Here is a 20683-nt window from a genome sequence, read left to right as displayed (position 1 = left end):
GAGTTCTAATCTTGTTCAAGAATAAACACACCCGACAACCCTGGACTTTAACCCATGCCCTAAAGCAGGCAAGTATTTGAATAAATATAATTTTATAATATTTAAGAAATTAAAATGCACGATACTTGAAAAAAGGCTTTCAAGTAACACTGCTAAAATCAGTTAGCCTCATAGCGTTCCCAGCTTTAAAAACTGCACTATTAGCCACAGCTTTCACAAAGCAAATAATTTATATTCTTGGAGAGATGAAAAACATTAGAAATCTGCCTTTTGCTATTTGGTGCATAGGTGATTCTTAGAAAAACACAGCAGGATATTTGTTGGGTTCCTGTGGTCAACATTTAAGTATGTTGAAACTGATCAGGTCACAAACGTACTTTCAGTATCCAGTTATGGGACTCTCAGAAGAGGGAGATGGTGAGATTTTTTTTTACCTTTTTCTTTTCTCTGAGAATGTGTGACCGTGGCATATATAAAGACACATATGTGGTATGCTTGCCCCCACATCAGAGGGTATGGGGGAAAAATGTTTTCTTGAATGGGAGACATATGCCCACCAACATTCCATTTGCAGCCTTGCCCTTCACCCAATATTTAAGTATTCTCAAACTGATACCATTGCCTCATATAGAAAGAGTGACCATTGAAATCTAATCAGAAAAGTCTCCCACTTTCTTGAGGAGGCTGTGACCTTAAAGAACATACAGAGCAGTACATTTGAACACCAACACATTGGTTATATATGGACTGAGCAACTTCATGTGAGAAACTACTTTGTCAAGCCTTTTTTACAACTTTCACATCTGCAGTGGCTCCAATACCTTCTCTTAGCCAGCCCATATTTCCTATGTGGTGTGTGTGTGTGGGGGGGGGGGGGGGTGAGAGCTAAGCCAGAGTCAGATATTTATTTATGCCAAGGTAGTTCTATTAGCCCATTCATTCCCCCAATGGCAACACTAGGGTGGCAAGGAGTTGATGAGCCTGCTGCCATTCTGACAGACTGTTCAGCCATCTTTTCAGGACAGAAGGGATTAATACTGCCATACATGCTTCTGGTTTCCCATCTCATCTGGGAAAGCCCTGCCCTTTGCAGCATGAGCTAGCTCAGCCTTTACAGGTATGCAATACCCTCAATCACCAGTAGGTGTTGCCTGTGCCATGGTACTAGAAACTTCATTACAACTAGTTGAGGAAGATGGTTATCAGATTCATATTCAGGGCTTCATCCCTGTAAGCCGCAGGGTCAGAAAAATAAGCAAGCTTGTACAGAGTTATGATGTGTAAACCTACCTAAAATAATTAAAATGCTGGAAATTGTGGATGTGTGTACAGATGTCTCATTGCTCGCATTTTTATATATACATACACACACATGTGTGCGCAAACATTTTTTCGAGAATATAAAAGAGGAAAACGTATTTGATTTTGTATCATAGTAGTCTGCTTTTGAGTTAAGGGTTCCCCACTGGTCAGAATTAGACAGGTTTTTCTTTTGCTGTGTATGGTCTTGCAGTGTGAATGTTTTTTGTTTGAAGTTTCAAACTTGTCACTGGCAAAAAATCAGCTTAGCTAAAAACAAAGACTATGCTGAATCTTAATGTCAGTGATTTCTTGCATTGCTCTCTGGCAAAATAGAATGCATGTGTTTTGAACATCTGTAGGGATTTTTCATACTGATTCACAGAGCATAAAATCTTGTTATTGTCACTTGGCATTGAAATGAGCTTCTGATACTATGCTCTGCTTTAACTATGCATTAGATTACTATATGATTGCATTGTTTTATAATCTCACTGTAAATAAAGCTCAGTTGTGCCAAGTGAATTTAATTTTACCAAGGCAACCTATTTGGATTTTGCAGCACAATATTAGCTAAATCACATTTGTCAATGAAGCCTATTTCAATGATTGCAGAAGTTCATCTGTTGCTGCTCATATTCCCTATCTAAAATTAATCCCAAGGTAATAGATATGTACACTTTTATTCAATGGATTTGAACATTATTAAGACTGATATATAGTTATTTGAAGAGGTACAGACTAAACTCTCAGGGCACCTAACATGCCATTTTCCACAGGTACCATATAATGTACAAATCCTACTTTGTTCGTAGTCTGCTTCCTTCTAAGCCTCCTACTAAGAATTATGTTATTTTCCTGCATATTCGAAATGTATCTTAACATTCTCCGTTTGCTGTTTTTGTAACAACTATACTATATATCTACCAATCTTTGTGTAAATCAATACTCCACTACATCCCCTCTTAATTATCTTTAGTCCATCTTCAAATTACATGATCTTGCTGTTGCAGTTTCTTTTCTGAAGTTTGCAAACCTTTTGGACCCTGTTAGTTCCTTTGAGGCTCTTAATTTCATAGGTTCATTGGTACAATTGTCAATCATATGACATTTTGATCTACAAGAAACAGGAATGTCATAAACACACTCATATAATTTAATATGTCACATATATGTATCAAGATGTTTAAGGAATTAACCGACCATCTTTTATTGCAAGGAAAAAGTTATTCCATAAATGCACTGTGTAATATACTGCATATGTCAATTTTTTTCTCAATACAAATATTTTAGTACTAGGTTCCCTAATCTTATATTACCTCCCCATCCTAGATTTTTTATCACATTTGCTTTCCCTGTTTCCTGTAGGATGCATCATTTAAATTTATGTTCAGCTGACATTATATCCTGCAGCTTCTGCTTCAGATCCTGTATAGTTCAAACTGCAGTATTCTGAGCTATCCCCCACACCTTCAATAACCCTCTAGAGAGGAGGATCGGAAAACTAGCAAACAAAGAAACACCGATGATGACTAGAAAAGGCTGTATTGTTAGCATTTTAGTAGTTGGAAAGATGCCATTAAATGACTTTGCGCTAGCCACTCTTATTACAATAATCTCAACAGCAAACTATCATGACCACTTGATACAGCTTTACTAAAAGTTTTTTTAGGAAAACTTGTCAGAATCAGAAGAAACTCTTACCATCACATTATACATTTTCTGTACTCTGTGGCTCCAGACAGTAATGTACTGTATGGTTGGACTGGCATAATGCCTTAGGTATTTACCTTACAGACACAAGGTACAGTGTTTGTTTCTCACCTTTGGGAAGCATGGCTAGACTAAGTCCCCATGGGGTCATTCACCTTTGAACCTATGAACTTGCTACCAGAGCTATGATCATCTAAATGCATCTTTATATCTATGCATACACCTGTTGTCTATATGGCAACTTTCTGCAAATTGTATTTCATGGAGTAAATCATAAGGAATAATGTCAAAGAAAATGGGCAAGTGAATCTAAATTTTATTTAATGTTCTAAGATTTAGATGATTTACTTAAGCCTTGCAACTTGATGCCTAACACAGACTGCAGTATTTACCTGAGCCCTGTATGTTTAAGTAATGCAACTGAAATATCAGAGATAAGGCAGGTGCTTATCATTTTGTATAGTAAGCTAATGTCCAAGCTGCAATTCCCATAATAGTTTATGTGTTTTGCTTAATGGCAGAGCCAGATAATTGAGAAAGGTATCAGAGCACTGCATGTAAACACATTAGTAGGTACTGACGAAAAAACTTTTCTTAAGCAACTGCTAAAGTTTTCAACAGTTAAAACTTCTAACATTTCTGCAAATGCAAACTGTGAACTATGCTATCTAAACTTTTAGAAGGTCACTTCCAGTGAGACGTATATTTTGTCCCTGCATATATTCATAAAACAGCACATTTTTTCAGAAAAGTTCTTATTATCTAATTTACTTCAGTCATATGTTGCTAAATAAATAAAAAATATTGCATTTCAAAACTGATTACATTTGGCAAATGAGGTATACCTGTCTATCTATCCCTCCATGCCATTTCCGATTATGTGATACTACTTGCAACATTAAAATTATAGATTTGTGGGGGAATGTTTGGGTAGAAAAGGACTAAATGGGGTAAATCAATAGGTATATCTAATGGATAACTTTTGAAATAGTGAAAATAATCTGTTTATATATAAATTTTCAAGACGTCCAGCTGATGTGAGGTCAGCAGAGCATATACCATTACGTTAACAAGAACTACTCATGGAGCAGACACCTGCATGGCGCTGTTTCAGCCCTGCCTCACATGCAGTTCTGAACATACTATGCAAAACATGACGTATTCTCCTTCAGTTGACTTGGGACCCCATAGTAACACAGGTGACATAATACCCAAGATAAGCTCTCATGATCTTTCCAGTTATGCTGCTCAGCTTTGAAAAGGCAAAGAATTCTTCATTTGAACTGCTAGAAGGATGCCAGTTATGGAAAGTGCATTATAGCCATGTGGTATGCAGTCACAAGTACACTATTATTTATGTGTTTCAGCAGTTTTGTCTACAAATGTGCATCCTGGACACAAATGCACTTTTTTTAACATATGACCAAAAAGAAAAGCAAAACAACTATGCCCATCAATATAAAATACATACTTTAACTTATATGAAGAATTATCTCCGTTAATATATCATTGCATATAATATGGTTGCAATTTCACTATATATAAACAAGACTATTAAAACTATTACATAATGCATAAAATAACATTTGATTATGCTGTTAGGGCACTGTTTACTTTTTAAATGGAAAGAAAACAAAACTTTGGCTTTCAGGTTTCTAATAGTTATGAATGAATCTGGAGTGTTGTCAAAACGCATATAGCTATTTACATACTTCTCAAGACAAATCAATGGACTACAATTTTTAAACAAGCCATAGAAAATATATGGGCAATATTTTTATTTCAATACTTACAAGGATAGAAACAAGCATTACATGAAATCTCACACTAAACCATTCATTATAGAGTAACTTCATGCCATTCAGTAGTTTTGCCTTGGCGTATCATTCATGCAGCTGTATTCTATTGCATAGCTCACTGAAAGTGCATGTTAAATACTACATTCTGACTATAGTATAGTTCACAGGCATTAATAGCAAACAGTTCTAGCACAGACACACTGACCTGCATAAGGCTGGTACTTAATACACAGCTGCAGTAAATCCAAATGAAGACCAAGGTTCCCTTTGGCAGCAGCAAAGAGAAGCACCGTGCTTCTGAGTTTATTGTTACTACCCATTCATCAGTACTCAGATAGAAGCGATCCATTAGCAAAGAACAGTCATCCCAGATAAGTCACACAGCTTATGCCCTTAAACGATCTTACACAATGTAAAAAGCAACTCTTCTGCATGATACGCACTTATAAGCCCGTCTGCATGTGACAGCTCTGGTGTTGTGTCTAAATTACTAAAAGCATATAAGGGAAGAGCTCTGTGAAAGAGCTCTGGGAGGAGAAAGTCTGACAGTCAGCCAGAAGGTAACACTGTTGTGTTCATCCTTCCACTTGCGCTGGGCTTTCTCTACTTCCAAGAAAGTCTCTAAGGAAAGTGATGCTAATGCCTCTAGGCAACCGTTGGAAAAATAGTCTCTGAAGATTTCAGAAATCTCCCCAGGCACATACCTGACAGCTGAAACCCTTGACTCAGTTTTCTTTTATTGGCAGCATCTACACCATGGCAACAAGACAAAATTCCAGCTGCACACTGTCCTTTCACTTTAATCAATAACATATTTATAAAAGTCATCCTTAATACAGCAGTGTTTGAAACAGTATGTTTGCACATTTCTGTAGTTTTGTTAACAATGCTCCCAATGCATTTTTCATGTTGCACTAAAGATTAGATTTTTAACTAAACAATAATTTCACTCTTACTGTTGCAGAGTGCAATAACCATTCATGGGCTCAAGGGCATAGGAAGCATATGGTGATTTGCTCTACTAGGATGCATTTAAAATCACCAAAGGTACAAAATTATTCTAATAGTTTTAGCTGCAAACATAATGCTTAATAGTTATAATGCTTCAAAAAACAACTCATTTGCATTATTAATGTAGGAAAATTATTATCACAGTTTATTTTAGTATGCATGCTTCATTGCTTGAAGGGCACGATAAACCTAGGAGCAGAGCTATAAAGCTTATGAAAATGAATTCTGGATCACTGCCTCAGTATTGCTTTCTTATTTCCTCCTTCTTAAAGTCAAATTAACAAAATGTTCAAGAAAAGAATGACAGCTCAATTGTAAAACTTTTTATGCTAAATAGGCAAGTTGTACTGCTGACCGAGACCACTGCTGAAGCAGCCTCACATGCGAGTCAAGAGTGATTTACAGAAAGACTGCCAAGCAGTTCTAAAAAAAACAAAATGTTATTTGGTAAGTAATCTTGTGTGTTTTAAATTCCTATTACTTTAACAGTTTACTCTCATGCTATGTGTGAGTAATTGTATTAACAGTCCTAGGAAACTTCAGAATGTGTTTATGTCGATGTTTTGTATAATGAAGAATGACAAGATGGACACACATTGAGCCAGATATTTTTTGTAAGAGTTACATACACAAAGGTAGAAAGGCAAAACACAATGATATAGAAGTATGAACAGTAAAATGAGACTACATTCTACAAATCTTTGGATTGCAAAGTACAGAAAGGAGAGGAGATATTGAGTGATGGTTCTGTTCATTAAGGGACTAAATATTATTCATATGTAGAACCACATTTAAGTTATAAGAAGAAAATTAGAGCAATTATAACTGCATAAATATAGAGGCAGACATGACAAGCTCTGCATTATAATGTTAAGAGAGGGAAAAAATAAGTAGCCCTCATTTTGTATTGTACACCCCCCCCCCCCCCCTGCCCAGTTTGTGAAGAAAACTTCCTTAAATGTTATAATACAAGCAGTCAGGATTATAAAAGGAGAGACTGGGTTGGGACCCGATTTACAGAATGAAAAAAAAAAACACAACTGTATAATAACTTATGTGAAAGAATGCTGTGTTAACATACTGTTCTATGTACTGATCAGAACCACTTAATCCCTGGCAAAATAGACTTGTTTAGAAACTGTCCGTGTGCGTTCTTGTTATTCTATGCCAACTGAAGTAGCTGTGATTGAAAATTGTGGGTAAATTACACAGAGGAATGAAATGTATAAATCTAACACTGCTCTCTGCTGTTGAAATCTCTCATCTGCATCCTGTTCATTATAATCATTGTGCTTTTGCACAGATCATATTAAATAAAAATCATGCGCATGCAAACACACACCCACCCACCCACACAAACAGAGAAAATGGTATACTTTAAAATACCTTAGGCAATAATAAATCTGCAAGGAGTCCAGGTCATTGCTGGGTCACATGTAAGAGTTTGCATCCACAGAGGGTCACACAGTGTCACCCAAAACAAGATGAAGTTATATTAGAAAAAGTATAAAACATGCCAAGAGAGAGAGTTAAAGAACTGAGGCAAAATAATAAGGGATTTTCCATTGTTTCTAACCTACAATAAACTTCTGACATTGGTAATCACAGAGGGTGTATGAAATATATGTTTACTTATGCAATAAGGTATATTTATATATATGCATATGTAAATATGAACAGAAATACAATGCATATAACTATACTGAACAGAATTCAAATGTATATGCTTGCACACAGAATAATAAAATGAAATGTCTCCTGGAGGTACTCGGGTTCAAGTCCCAAGTGACTGCTAATATTATCCATTCATTTCTACAGTTACACAGCTTTAAAGTATTTTATCAAGTTCATTAAATCAAAAACAATAGCTCATGTGCAACACTTTTTCCTTAGGGAGGTATAGCACACAGTGTGAACATTCTTCATTTCATGGGAACCTTCAGATGTTATCTGCTTCTAGTATACTATAAATGAAGACTAATATATGCAAGACTGGTACGTTACTGTAAAATAGTTCTGTATCAGCACTGTATACAAATTTTATGTTTGTAAATGCCACTAGCCTACGTTGTTACAAAAATGGTCTTAGTAATGGGTCAGTCCACCAACCAGGTTAGCAAATATATGCTTATGTATATCACAACTTTAATAACAGTTTAAATGAATCAGTGAATTAGTCTCATTGTATGAAGGGTCAGACTGAAAGAACAGATTCTTCTCAAGTATGATAGCTTATTACACACAAGAAATTCTTGAGCACCTGTACTATTGTTGTACAGTAATACAAACAGGAACAAGGTGCACTGCATAGGGAATGAAATAAAAACAGTGGTTCTCAATAGCAGATAATGTAGATTCTATCATATTACTAGAAATATGCCTTTTAAAGGAAGGGTGTACTGCATTATTATGGTTTGGGCTTTACTGTACTTACACACATCTGATAAAAGATGGATCTTATTAGGAAAAACATTAAAAGTTTAAAGTTATTAAAATTCATATGTAACAAATCATAAAAACTGTTTCTCATCTCTTATTCTAATTCACTACTGTATATATTTTCTTATGTTCATTTTTTCCCTATGGCACTACTAATTTTACAATTTCAATTAATACACGGTCCTCTACTTAATAAAAAAAAAAAAAAATCAAAGAAAGATTTTTGACAGCTCTTAAACACATTACACAAACTATAAATGACTCATTTTTTTATGAAGTGTGAAGCTCAGGCAAATATTTAGAAATGGCAAAATAACTTGCATGTTATAGATGAAGAGGAAAACTACAGCTATACCAGAGTCTGTGCATTGGCACTACAGTATTAGTTGGGTGGAAACCGATTTACCTCTATGGTAAACTAAGACTTGTACATTACTCTTGGCAAACAGACGCTCCATGAGAAATGCTTTAGAATATTTGCAGGGAACTGGTTTAAGGGAGAACACATTATAATGTACAGTGATCATACAAAATGATAACATTGCATAATATTGTACAGGAATTAAAAATAAATGGAAGGTATAAACATCATGCAACAGAAAGGCAAAATTAAGCTTTAACCTTATGCTGAAAATAGTACAATGGCACAGAATAAAGTACTCAGGGTTTTTCTCCACGTTAAGATAAGTGTAATGTAAGTTGGGTTATTTGATTCCTGACTGAGGTGTCTTCTGTGCTGAAAATAAATAGTGTCCCTATGTTCTTGTAGATTTTTGCCAGCTGTTCTGGTTTTCTCAGACATGCTATTATCCGAGTGTGTTCCTCTAAATAACACACAGACATTCATGTAGTATGTTGTGGTAGGCATGTGCACACAGCCTGCAACAATCTAGTACACTAGTACACAATCCAACACTGGTTCTGTGCCTTATACACATTAGCTGGATTGGATTAGAATCATCTGTTAAACCGAATAGGACAAAGTAGGTAATGGACAATGAAGGACCTAAATATGGTTTCTATACACAATGAACCATTATCAGAAAATTATCTGGTCAAATTATGCCTCCACCAGAAAATATACAAATACCAGAAACCTGTGTCTTAGCAAAAAATGAGACATGACAGTGTTTTTTTTTTTTTTTACCAATATAAAGCTACCAGACAAAAGTATGGTTTTGAAGGGAAGAGGGCTATGTGATGTTTCTTGTCTGAGGAATAACTGCAAGTGAATTTTATTAAGATGTTGGGAGATCAAGTCATTGATCCACTTAACACTCAGATGTTTGAAAGATGTGAACAACTTCTACAGTGTAATTTTACTTGAAACAAAGCAATAGTGATCATGCAAACCCCAGTTTCTCTCTCTCTTTTTTATTTTTTAATTCAGTGCAGCACCGTTTAGCCATGATACACTTAATTCTTATACACGGTTTCATCTTTCAGGGAAAAAAACAAGTATTCATAGAGCACAACTGTACCATGACTGCAATGATGATAGTGGTGATAAATAGTGAAGAATACTGTATAGTGAATTAAATCTATGGCATTTGGAAATTTCTAAACGAAAAACATTTATCAAGGTGTGTATGTATGTATGTATGTATTATGCACTTCATTAACCAAGGTAGAGCGCTGAGACACTTTGACATTTTTGAGGCTCATAGCCTAGGAATCAGGATCACTGCCTAGTTTAGAGACTTACAATATGGCAAAGCACACCAGAAACTGCTCAATGCAGCTTGATTAAGATATGAAATCAAACAAATGTGAAATCAGTTTCTGGTGTGCTTTGCCATATTGTGTATTATTTTTTCACTACAGTACTGCACATGGCTGAAGGAGGAGAAATTGAACTTAACTATCAGCCAGAAAAGGAAAAATCTTCTGCTCTGATGAGGAAGAGCAGAAAGTTAAATCACATTCTAACTAACCAAGCAAATCCTTTAATACAATCAAATTTAAGTGAGGAAATGACAGCACTACTTGTGAATTCTGAAACCTATGATAAGATTTTACTGAGGTAGAAAAAGCAGCTTTTAAGTTAAAAAGACTTCAGTGGCAGTGCTTCCACTTGGAAGCCTACCTATGCCACAAGATAGTACCTCAGGGCTTAAGAGTTAATGTATGCCAACTTACAGCAATACATATCCTGAACGTTTGGGAAAGTGGCAAGCGATTAACCTGGAAACCAATTTCCACTACATCAGACTCTTAACTGAATATTTTCAACCTCTCAAGAAAGAGAACATGGCTTTTATTGAATAAAAACAAATTGAACTTGAAAATGTAGCTTTAACTGAAACCTTCCTTCTTAGAATTGAAGGATGACTGCAGCGATCCTCCATTTATAACAAAAAGTTACTAGATATCAACACTAAAAAGCTAGCTGGGGACTACAAAGATTTTATGGATGGTAATATTTTTGAATGCTGAGATCAACTGACTGTACAGAAATGAAATGTGAGAAATTATGACACTATTGTATCCAAGCAAAGACATGCCCACCATCATGGCAGCATTTCTGATAAGAATACTAAAGTAGTTACAATTTGGAAAAGTCATGAGAATGAGCCACGAAAGATGATACTTCCCATACTGAGAATGAGCCACGAAAGATGATACTTCCCATACTGATCTACTGAAAGATAGTACAGTCATTCATAAGATCAATTTGAGCTCTAAAATTCATGAGTTAGATATATTATAAATCGACAGATGAATGTAAGTGACAACAACACAAGAGTTAGACCTAAAAATTCTACCAAGAGCACTTTGTTTCTTCCGGTATTACCGGTCTTAATGAAAAAAGATTCATCTTACAGAAGGGATCGTTCAATAAGCAGTAGCAGGAAGAGGAGGAAATTTTCAAAGTAAAAGACAACATGGTTCATGAATCTTTAGTCATTAACATATCATGACACACTTTTAAGTGAAGCCCAAAAACAATTACTTGATAAAGGTCCATCATTTATACCAGCACTTCCCTCTAAGCTTAGTGAGTTTGTGATGGATATTAAACGTTTTGGAAGAAATATCCTTTTTAAGAATACTTTTGGTAATACGAACTACATTGATCAAACTGATGCAGCAAATAGAAGACTGGCACACTTATTCCCATTTTTCATCCAGCAGTAGAGAGGTTTATAAAAGTGTGTGAAAATGAGATATCCGAACTTCACAATGGAAATAACCGGAAGGATTTCTATAATTTAAATTCTGACAAGAGATAAGCATTAATGGAACTGATGAAGCATAATGAGATCATGATTAGACCTGCTGACAAGGCCAGTGCAATTGTAGTCTTAGATAGATTAGGCCTACTGACAAGGGTGGTGTGATTGTAGTCTTGGATAGATCCATGTACCATAAGAGGATGTTAAAAATGCTTGAAGATGAGAAATATATAAACTCACAAATGGAAGCAAATAAAATAAGTGAAGGACAGCTTATTTGATTTATTGATGATGCATACCATCTCAAGAACTCTTTGCACACCCTCTGATACCCACTATTAATGGTCTACCTAAAATACCCAAGGATAATCAGAACCTGGAAATGCACTCTATAGTATCTGGTGGATGATGGCTCACCAAACCTGCCTCTATTTTTGTGGAACATAAACTGAAGTTAGCAACCCCCAAAGCAATCACTGTATTGACTGACACTTCATATTTTCTTGGAACATTATCTGACTGTTACATGTCTTTGGATAAGACAACTTCTATAAGAATAGTGATGATGGATGTTAAGAGCCTTTTCACTGTGATCCCCAATGATTTTGGGGTTCAGGTGGTCCAACAAGTCTTAAGTGAAAAGATATTTGACAACACCATTTCCTTTATTTGTTCTCTATTAGAGCTAATTTTGGAGAACAATGTTTTTTACATATAATGACAAATACTATCTGCAGAAATGGGGAGCTGCAATGAGCACACCATGTGCCAACAGTTATGCTGATATAGTTCTTGCCCAGTGGGAATCCACTTGTGTTCAATATGATGAATCAGTGGTTGAAGTACATACCCTTTTACAAGAGATTTGAGGATGACACTTTTTTTGTGGAGTGGCAATACACAAGAACTTACCAGGTTTGCAGACTACTTATGCAATACAACATCTTTTCTACCATTTGAGGTTAATAGTGCCAGCAGAAAAATTAAGTTTTTAGATGTTACCCTTCAAATAGGAAAAGATGGCAGCCTTGATACACCCTTACACAAAAAAGATTTCTGGAGGAACCACTTGTTATGTAGAAGCATGCATCCCAGGCATATCTATCTGCATGTCATCAAAGGGCAACTCTTAAGAACAGTGGTGGCTGGTGACTTCAAATTAAAGGGGGGCTGCAGGAGACAACTGAATGGGTGGAGCCAAAGGGAAGGGGTGTGGTCAACTAAAAGGGGTGGAGCTCAATAAAGACAAAATGAAGTGTAGAAGAAAAAAATATTTCAATGCATTGGCTACATGACAGCTTACTTAATATCTAGATGACAACAAAAAGGTTGTGAGGCATGAAAACATTACTTTTTAAATGCATTACTGGAATGCCAGTCAAAATCAAGTATAAGATAAACAAGCACACTCAACTCAAACCACTTCTCCTTGCACTGCAGTTCTAATTATAATTTATATTCAGCTTTATTAAAGTACCAAGTAACATGATGAAAGTAGCAATCTCTGTGATACCCCACTTGTAAAAATGTTTATGTCGATGTTTTGTATAATGAAGAATGACAAGATGGACACACATTGAGCCAGGTATTTTTTGTAAGAGTTACGTACACAAAGGTAGAAAGGCAAAACACAATGATATAGAAGTATGAACAGTAAAATGAGACTACATTCTACAAATCTTTGGATTGCAAAGTACAGAAAGAAGGAGAGGAAATACTGAGTGATGGTTCTGTTCATTAAGGGACTAAATATTACTCATATGTAGAACCACATTTAAGTTATAAGAAGAAAATTAGAGCAATTAGAACTGCATAAATATAGAGGCAGACATGACAAGCTCTGCATTATAATGTTAAGAGAGGGAAAAAATAAGTAGCCCTCATTTTGTATTGTACACCCCCCCCCCCCCGCCCAGTTTGTGAAGAAAACTTCCTTAAATGTTATAATACAAGCAGTCAGGATTATAAAAGGAGAGACTGGGTTGGGACCCGATTTACAGAATGAAAAAAAAAAAACACAACTGTATAATAACTTATGTGAAAGAATGCTGTGTTAACATACTGTTCTATGTACTGATCAGAACCACTTAATCCCTGGCAAAATAGACTTGTTTAGAAACTGTCCGTGTGCGTTCTTGTTATTCTATGCCAACTGAAGTAGCTGTGATTGAAAATTGTGGGTAAATTACACAGAGGAATGAAATGTATAAATCTAACACTGCTCTCTGCTGTTGAAATCTCTCATCTGCATCCTGTTCATTATAATCATTGTGCTTTTGCACAGATCATATTAAATAAAAATCATGCGCATGCAAACACACACCCACCCACCCACACAAACAGTGAAAATGGTATACTTTAAAATACCGTAGGCAATAATAAATCTGCAAGGAGTCCAGGTCATTGCTGGGTCACATGTAAGAGTTTGCATCCACAGAGGGTCACACAGTGTCACCCAAAACAAGATGAAGTTATATTAGAAAAAGTATAAAACATGCCAAGAGAGAGAGTTAAAGAACTGAGGCAAAATAATAAGGGATTTTCCATTCTTTCTAACCTACAATAAACTTCTGACACTGGTAATCACAGAGGGTGTATGAAATATATGTTTACTTATGCAATAAGGTATATTTATATATATGCATATGTAAATATGAACAGAAATACAATGCATATAACTATACTGAACAGAATTCAAATGTATATGCTTGCACACAGAATAATAAAATGAAATGTCTCCTGGAGGTACTCGGGTTCAAGTCCCAAGTGACTGCTAATATTATCCATTCATTTCTACAATTAAACAGCTTTAAAGTATTTTATCAAGTTCATTAAATCAAAAACAATAGCTCATGTGCAACACTTTTTCCTTAGGGAGGTATAGCACACAGTGTGAACATTCTTCATTTCATGGGAACCTTCAGATGTTATCTGCTTCTAGTATACTATAAATGAAGGCTAATATATGCAAGACTGGTACGTTACTGTAAAATAGTTCTGTATCAGCACTGTATGCAAATTTTATGTTTGTAAATGCCACTAGCCTACGTTGTTACAAAAATGGTCTTAGTAATGGGTCAGTCCACCAACCAGATTAGCAAATAAATGCTTATGTATATCACAACTTTAATAACAGTTTAAATGAATCAGTGAATTAGTCTCATTGTATGAAGGGTCAGACTGAAAGAACAGATTCTTCTCAAGTATGATAGCTTATTACACACAAGAAATTCTTGAGCACCTGTATGTACTATTGTTGTACAGTAATACAAACAGGAACAAGGTGCACTGCATGGGGAATGAAATAAAAACAGTGGTTCTCAATAGCAGATAATGTCGATTCTATCATATTACTAGAAATATGCCTTTTAAAGGAAGGGTGTACTGCATTATTATGGTTTGGGCTTTACTGTACTTACACACATCTGATAAAAGATGGATCTTATTAGGAAAAACATTAAAAGTTTAAAGTTATTAAAATTCATATGTAACAAATCATAAAAACTGTTTTGCATCTCTTATTCTAATTCACTACTGTATATATTTTCTTATGTTCATTTTTTCCCTATGGCACTACTAATTTTACAATTTCAATTAATACACTGTCCTCTACTTAATAAAAAAAAAAAAAATCAAAGAAAGATTTTTGACAGCTCTTAAACACATTACACAAACTATAAATGACTCATTTTTTTATGAAGTGTGAAGCTCAGGCAAATATTTAGAAATGGCAAAATAACTTGCATGTTATAGATGAAGAGGAAAACTACAGCTATACCAGAGTCTGTGCATTGGCACTACAGTATTAGTTGGGTGGAAACCGATTTACCTCTATGGTAAACTAAGACTTGTACATTACTCTTGGCAAACAGACGCTCCATGAGAAATGCTTTAGAATATTTGCAGGGAACTGGTTTAAGGGAGAACACATTATAATGTACAGTGATCATACAAAATGATAACATTGCATAATATTGTAAAGGAATTAAAAATAAATGGAAGGTATAAACATCATGCAACAGAAAGGCAAAATTAAGCTTTAACCTTATGCTGTAAATAGTACAGTGGCACAGAATAAAGTACTCAGGGTTTTTCTCCACGTTAAGCAAAGTGTAATGTAAGTTGGGTTATTTGATTCCTGACTGAGGTGTCTTCTGTGCTGAAAATAAATAGTGTCCCTATGTTCTTGTAGATTTTTGCCAGCTGTTCTGGTTTTCTCAGACATGCTATTATCCGAGTGTGTTCCTCTAAATAACACACAGACATTCATGTAGTATGTTGTGGTAGGCATGTGCACACAGCCTGCAACAATCTAGTACACTAGTACACAATCCAACACTGGTTCTGTGCCTTATACCCATTAGTTGGATTGGATTAGAATCATCTGTTAAACCGAATAGGACAAAGTAGGTAATGGACAATGAAGGACCTAAATATGGTTTCTATACACAATGAACCATTTTCAGAAAATTATCTGGTCAAATTATGCCTCCACCAGAAAATATACAAATACCAGAAACCTGTGTCTTAGCAAAAAATGTGACATGACAGTGTTTTTTTTTTTTTTACCAATATAAAGCTACCAGACAAAAGTATGGTTTTGAAGGGAAGAGGGCTATGGGATGTTTCTTGTCTGAGGAATAACTGCAAGTGAATTTTATTAAGATGTTGGGAGATCAAGTCATTGATCCACTTAACACTCAGATGTTTGAAAGATGTGAACAACTTCTACAGTGTAATTTTACTTGAAACAAAGCAATAGTGGTCATGCAAACCCCAGTTTCTCTCTTTTTTTATTTTTTAATTCAGTGCAGCACCGTTTAGCCATGATACACTTAATTCTTATACACGGTTTCATCTTTCAGGAAAAAAACAAGTATTCATAGAGCACAACTGTACCATGACTGCAATGATGATAGTGGTGATAAATAGTGAAGAATACTGTATAGTGAATTAAATCTATGGCATTTGGAAATTTCTAAACGAAAAACATTTATCAAGGTGTGTATGTATGTATGTATGTATTATGCACTTCATTAACCAAGGTAGAGCGCTGAGACACTTTGACATTTTTGAGGCTCATAGCCTAGGAATCAGGATCACTGCCTAGTTTAGAGACTTACAATATGGCAAAGCACACCAGAAACTGCTCAATGCAGCTTGATTAAGATATGAAATCAAACAAATGTGAAATCAGTTTCTGGTGTGCTTTGCCATATTGTGTATTATTTTTTCACTACAGTACTGCACATGGCTGAAGGAGAAGAAATTGAACTTAACTATCAGCCAGAAAAGGACAAATCTTCTGCTCTGATGAGGAAGAGCAGAAAGTTAAATCACATTCTAACTAACCAAGCAAATCCTTTAATACAATCAAATTTAAGTGAGGAAATGACAGCACTACTTGTGAATTCTGAAACCTATGATAAGATTTTACTGAGGTAGAAAAAGCAGCTTTTAAGTTAAAAAGACTTCAGTGACAGTGCTTCCACTTGGAAGCCTGCCTATGCCACAAGATAGTACCTCAGGGCTTAAGAGTTAAATGTATGCCAACTTACAGCAATACATATCCTGAACGTTTGGGAAAGTGGCAAGCGATTAACCTGGAAACCAATTTCCACTACATCAGACTCTTAACTGAATATTTTCAACCTCTCAAGAAAGAGAACATGGCTTTTATTGAATAAAAACAAATTGAACTTGAAAATGTAGCTTTAACTGAAACCTTCCTTCTTAGAATTGAAGGATGACTGCAGCGATCCTCCATTTATAACAAAAAGTTACTAGATATCAACATTAAAAAGCTAGCTGGGGACTACAAAGATTTTATGGATGGTAATATTTTTGAATGCTGAGATCAACTGACTGTACAGAAATGAAATGTGAGAAATTATGACACTATTGTATCCAAGCAAGGACATGCCCACCATCATGGCAGCATTTCTGATAAGAATACTAAAGTAGTTACAATTTGGAAAAGTCATGAGAATGAGCCACGAAAGATGATACTTCCCATACTGATCTACTGAAAGATAGTACAGTCACTCATAAGATCAATTTGAGCTCTAAAATTCATGAGTTAGATATATTATAAATCGACAGATGAATGTAAGTGACAACAACACAAGAGTTAGACCTAAAAATTCTACCAAGAGCACTTTGTTTCTTCCGGTATTACCGGTCTTAATGAAAAAAGATTCATCTTACAGAAGGGATCGTTCAATAAGCAGTAGCAGGAAGAGGAGGAAATTTTCAAAGTAAAAGACAACATGGTTCATGAATCTTTAGTCATTAACATATCATGACACACTTTTAAGTGAAGCCCAAAAACAATTACTCGATAAAGGTCCATCATTTATACCAGCACTTCCCTCTAAGCTTAGTGAGTTTGTGATGGATATTAAACGTTTTGGAAGAAATATCCTTTTTAAGAATACTTTTGGTAATACGAACTACATTGATCAAACTGATGCAGCAAATAGAAGACTGGGACACTTATTCCCATTTTTCATCCAGCAGTAGAGAGGTTTATAAAAGTGTGTGAAAATGAGATATCCGAACTTCACAATGGAAATAACCGGAAGGATTTCTATAATTTAAATTCTGACAAGAGATAAGCATTAATGGAACTGATGAAGCATAATGAGATCATGATTAGACCTGCTGACAAGGCCAGTGCAATTGTAGTCTTAGATAGATTAGGCCTACTGACAAGGGTGGTGTGATTGTAGTCTTGGATAGATCCATGTACCATAAGAGGATGTTAAAAATGCTTGAAGATGAGAAATATATAAACTCACAAATGGAAGCAAATAAAATAAGTGAAGGACAGTTTATTTGATTTATTGATGATGCATACCATCTCAAGAACTCTTTGCACACCCTCTGATACCCACTATTAACGGTCTACCTAAAATACCCAAGGATAATCAGAACCTGGAAATGCACTCTATAGTATCTGGTGGATGATGGCTCACCAAACCTGCCTCTATTTTTGTGGAACATAAACTGAAGTTAGCAACCCCCAAAGCAATCACTGTATTGACTGACACTTCATATTTTCTTGGAACATTATCTGACTGTTACATGTCTTTGGATAAGACAACTTCTATAAGAATAGTGATGATGGATGTTAAGAGCCTTTTCACTGTGATCCCCAATGATTTTGGGGTTCAGGTGGTCCGACAAGTCTTAAGTGAAAAGATATTTGACAACACCATTTCCTTTATTTGTTCTCTATTAGAGCTAATTTTGGAGAACAATGTTTTTTACATATAATGACAAATACTATCTGCAGAAATGGGGAGCTGCAATGAGCACACCATGTGCCAACAGTTATGCTGATATAGTTCTTGCCCAGTGGGAATCCACTTGTGTTCAATATGATGAATCAGTGGTTGAAGTACATACCCTTTACAAGAGATTTGAGGATGACACTTTTTTTGTGGAGTGGCAATACACAAGAACTTACCAGGTTTGCAGACTACTTATGCAATACAACATCTTTTCTACCATTTGAGGTTAATAGTGCCAGCAGAAAAATTAAGTTTTTAGATGTTACCCTTCAAATAGGAAAAGATGGCAGCCTTGATACACCCTTACACAAAAAAGATTTCTGGAGGAACCACTTGTTATGTAGAAGCATGCATCCCAGGCATATCTATCTGCATGTCATCAAAGGGCAACTCTTAAGAACAGTGGCGGCTGGTGACTTCAAATTAAAGGGGGGCTGCAGGAGACAAATGAATGGGTGGGGCCAAAGGGAAGGGGTGTGGTCAACTAAAAGGGGTGGAGCTCAATAAAGACAAAATGAAGTGTAGAAGAAAAAAATATTTCAATGCATTGGCTACATGACAGCTTACTTAATATCTAGATGACAACAAAAAGGTTGTGAGGCATGAAAACATTACTTTTTAAATGCATTACTGGAATGCCAGTCAAAATCAAGTATAAGATAAACAAGCACACTCAACTCAAACCACTTCTCCTTGCACTGCAGTTCTAATTATAATTTATATTCAGCTTTATTAAAGTACCAAGTAACATGATGAAAGTAGCAATCTGTGTGATACCCCACTTGTAAAAATGTTTATGTCGATGTTTTGTATAATGAAGAATGACAAGATGGACACACATTGAGCCAGGTATTTTTTGTAAGAGTTACATACACAAAGGTAGAAAGGCAAAACACAATGATATAGAAGTATGAACAGTAAAATGAGACTACATTCTACAAATCTTTGGATTGCAAAGTACAGAAAGAAGGAGAGGAAATATTGAGTGATGGTTCTGTTCATTAAGGGACTAAATATTACTCGTATGTAGAACCGCATTTAAGTTATAAGAAGAAAATTAGAGCAATTAGAACTGCATAAATATAGAGGCAGACATGACAAGCTCTGCATTATAATGTTAAGAGAGGGAAAAAATAAGTAGCCCTCATTTTGTATTGTACACCCCCCCCCCTGCCCAGTTTGTGAAGAAAACTTCCTTAAATGTTATAATACAAGCAGTCAGGATTATAAAAGGAGAGACTGGGTTGGGACCCGATTTACAGAATGAAAAAAAAGAACACAACTGTATAATAACTTATGTGAAAGAATGCTGCGTTAACATACTGTTCTATGTACTGATCAGAACCACTTAATCCCTGGCAAAATAGACTTGTTTAGAAACTGTCCGTGTGCGTTCTTGTTATTCTATGCCAACTGAAGTAGCTGTGATTGAAAATTGTGGGTAATTACACAGAGGAATGAAATGTATAAATCTAACACTGCTCTCTGCTGTTGAAATCTCTCATCTGCATCCTGTTCATTATAATCATTGTGCTTTTGCACAGATCATATTAAATAAAAATCATGCGCATGCAAACACACACCCACCCACCCACACAAACAGTGAAAATGGTATACTTTAAAATACCTTAGGCAATAATAAATCTGCAAGGAGTCCAGGTCATTGCTGGGTCACATGTAAGAGTTTGCATCCACAGAGGGTCACACAGTGTCACCCAAAACAAGATGAAGTTATATTAGAAAAAGTATAAAACATGCCAAGAGAGAGAGTTAAAGAACTGAGGCAAAATAATAAGGGATTTTCCATTCTTTCTAACCTACAATAAACTTCTGACATTGGTAATCACAGAGGGTGTATGAAATATATGTTTACTTATGCAATAAGGTATATTTATATATCTGCATATGTAAATATGAACAGAAATACAATGCATATAACTATACTGAACAG

The sequence above is a fragment of the Protopterus annectens genome, chromosome 8.part1, assembly GCF_019279795.1.
Source record: "Protopterus annectens isolate FY-2018-M chromosome 8.part1, PAN1.0, whole genome shotgun sequence".
NCBI classification, from domain to species: Eukaryota; Metazoa; Chordata; order Ceratodontiformes; family Protopteridae; genus Protopterus; species Protopterus annectens.
Note: the sequence above shows the minus strand (reverse complement) of the source record.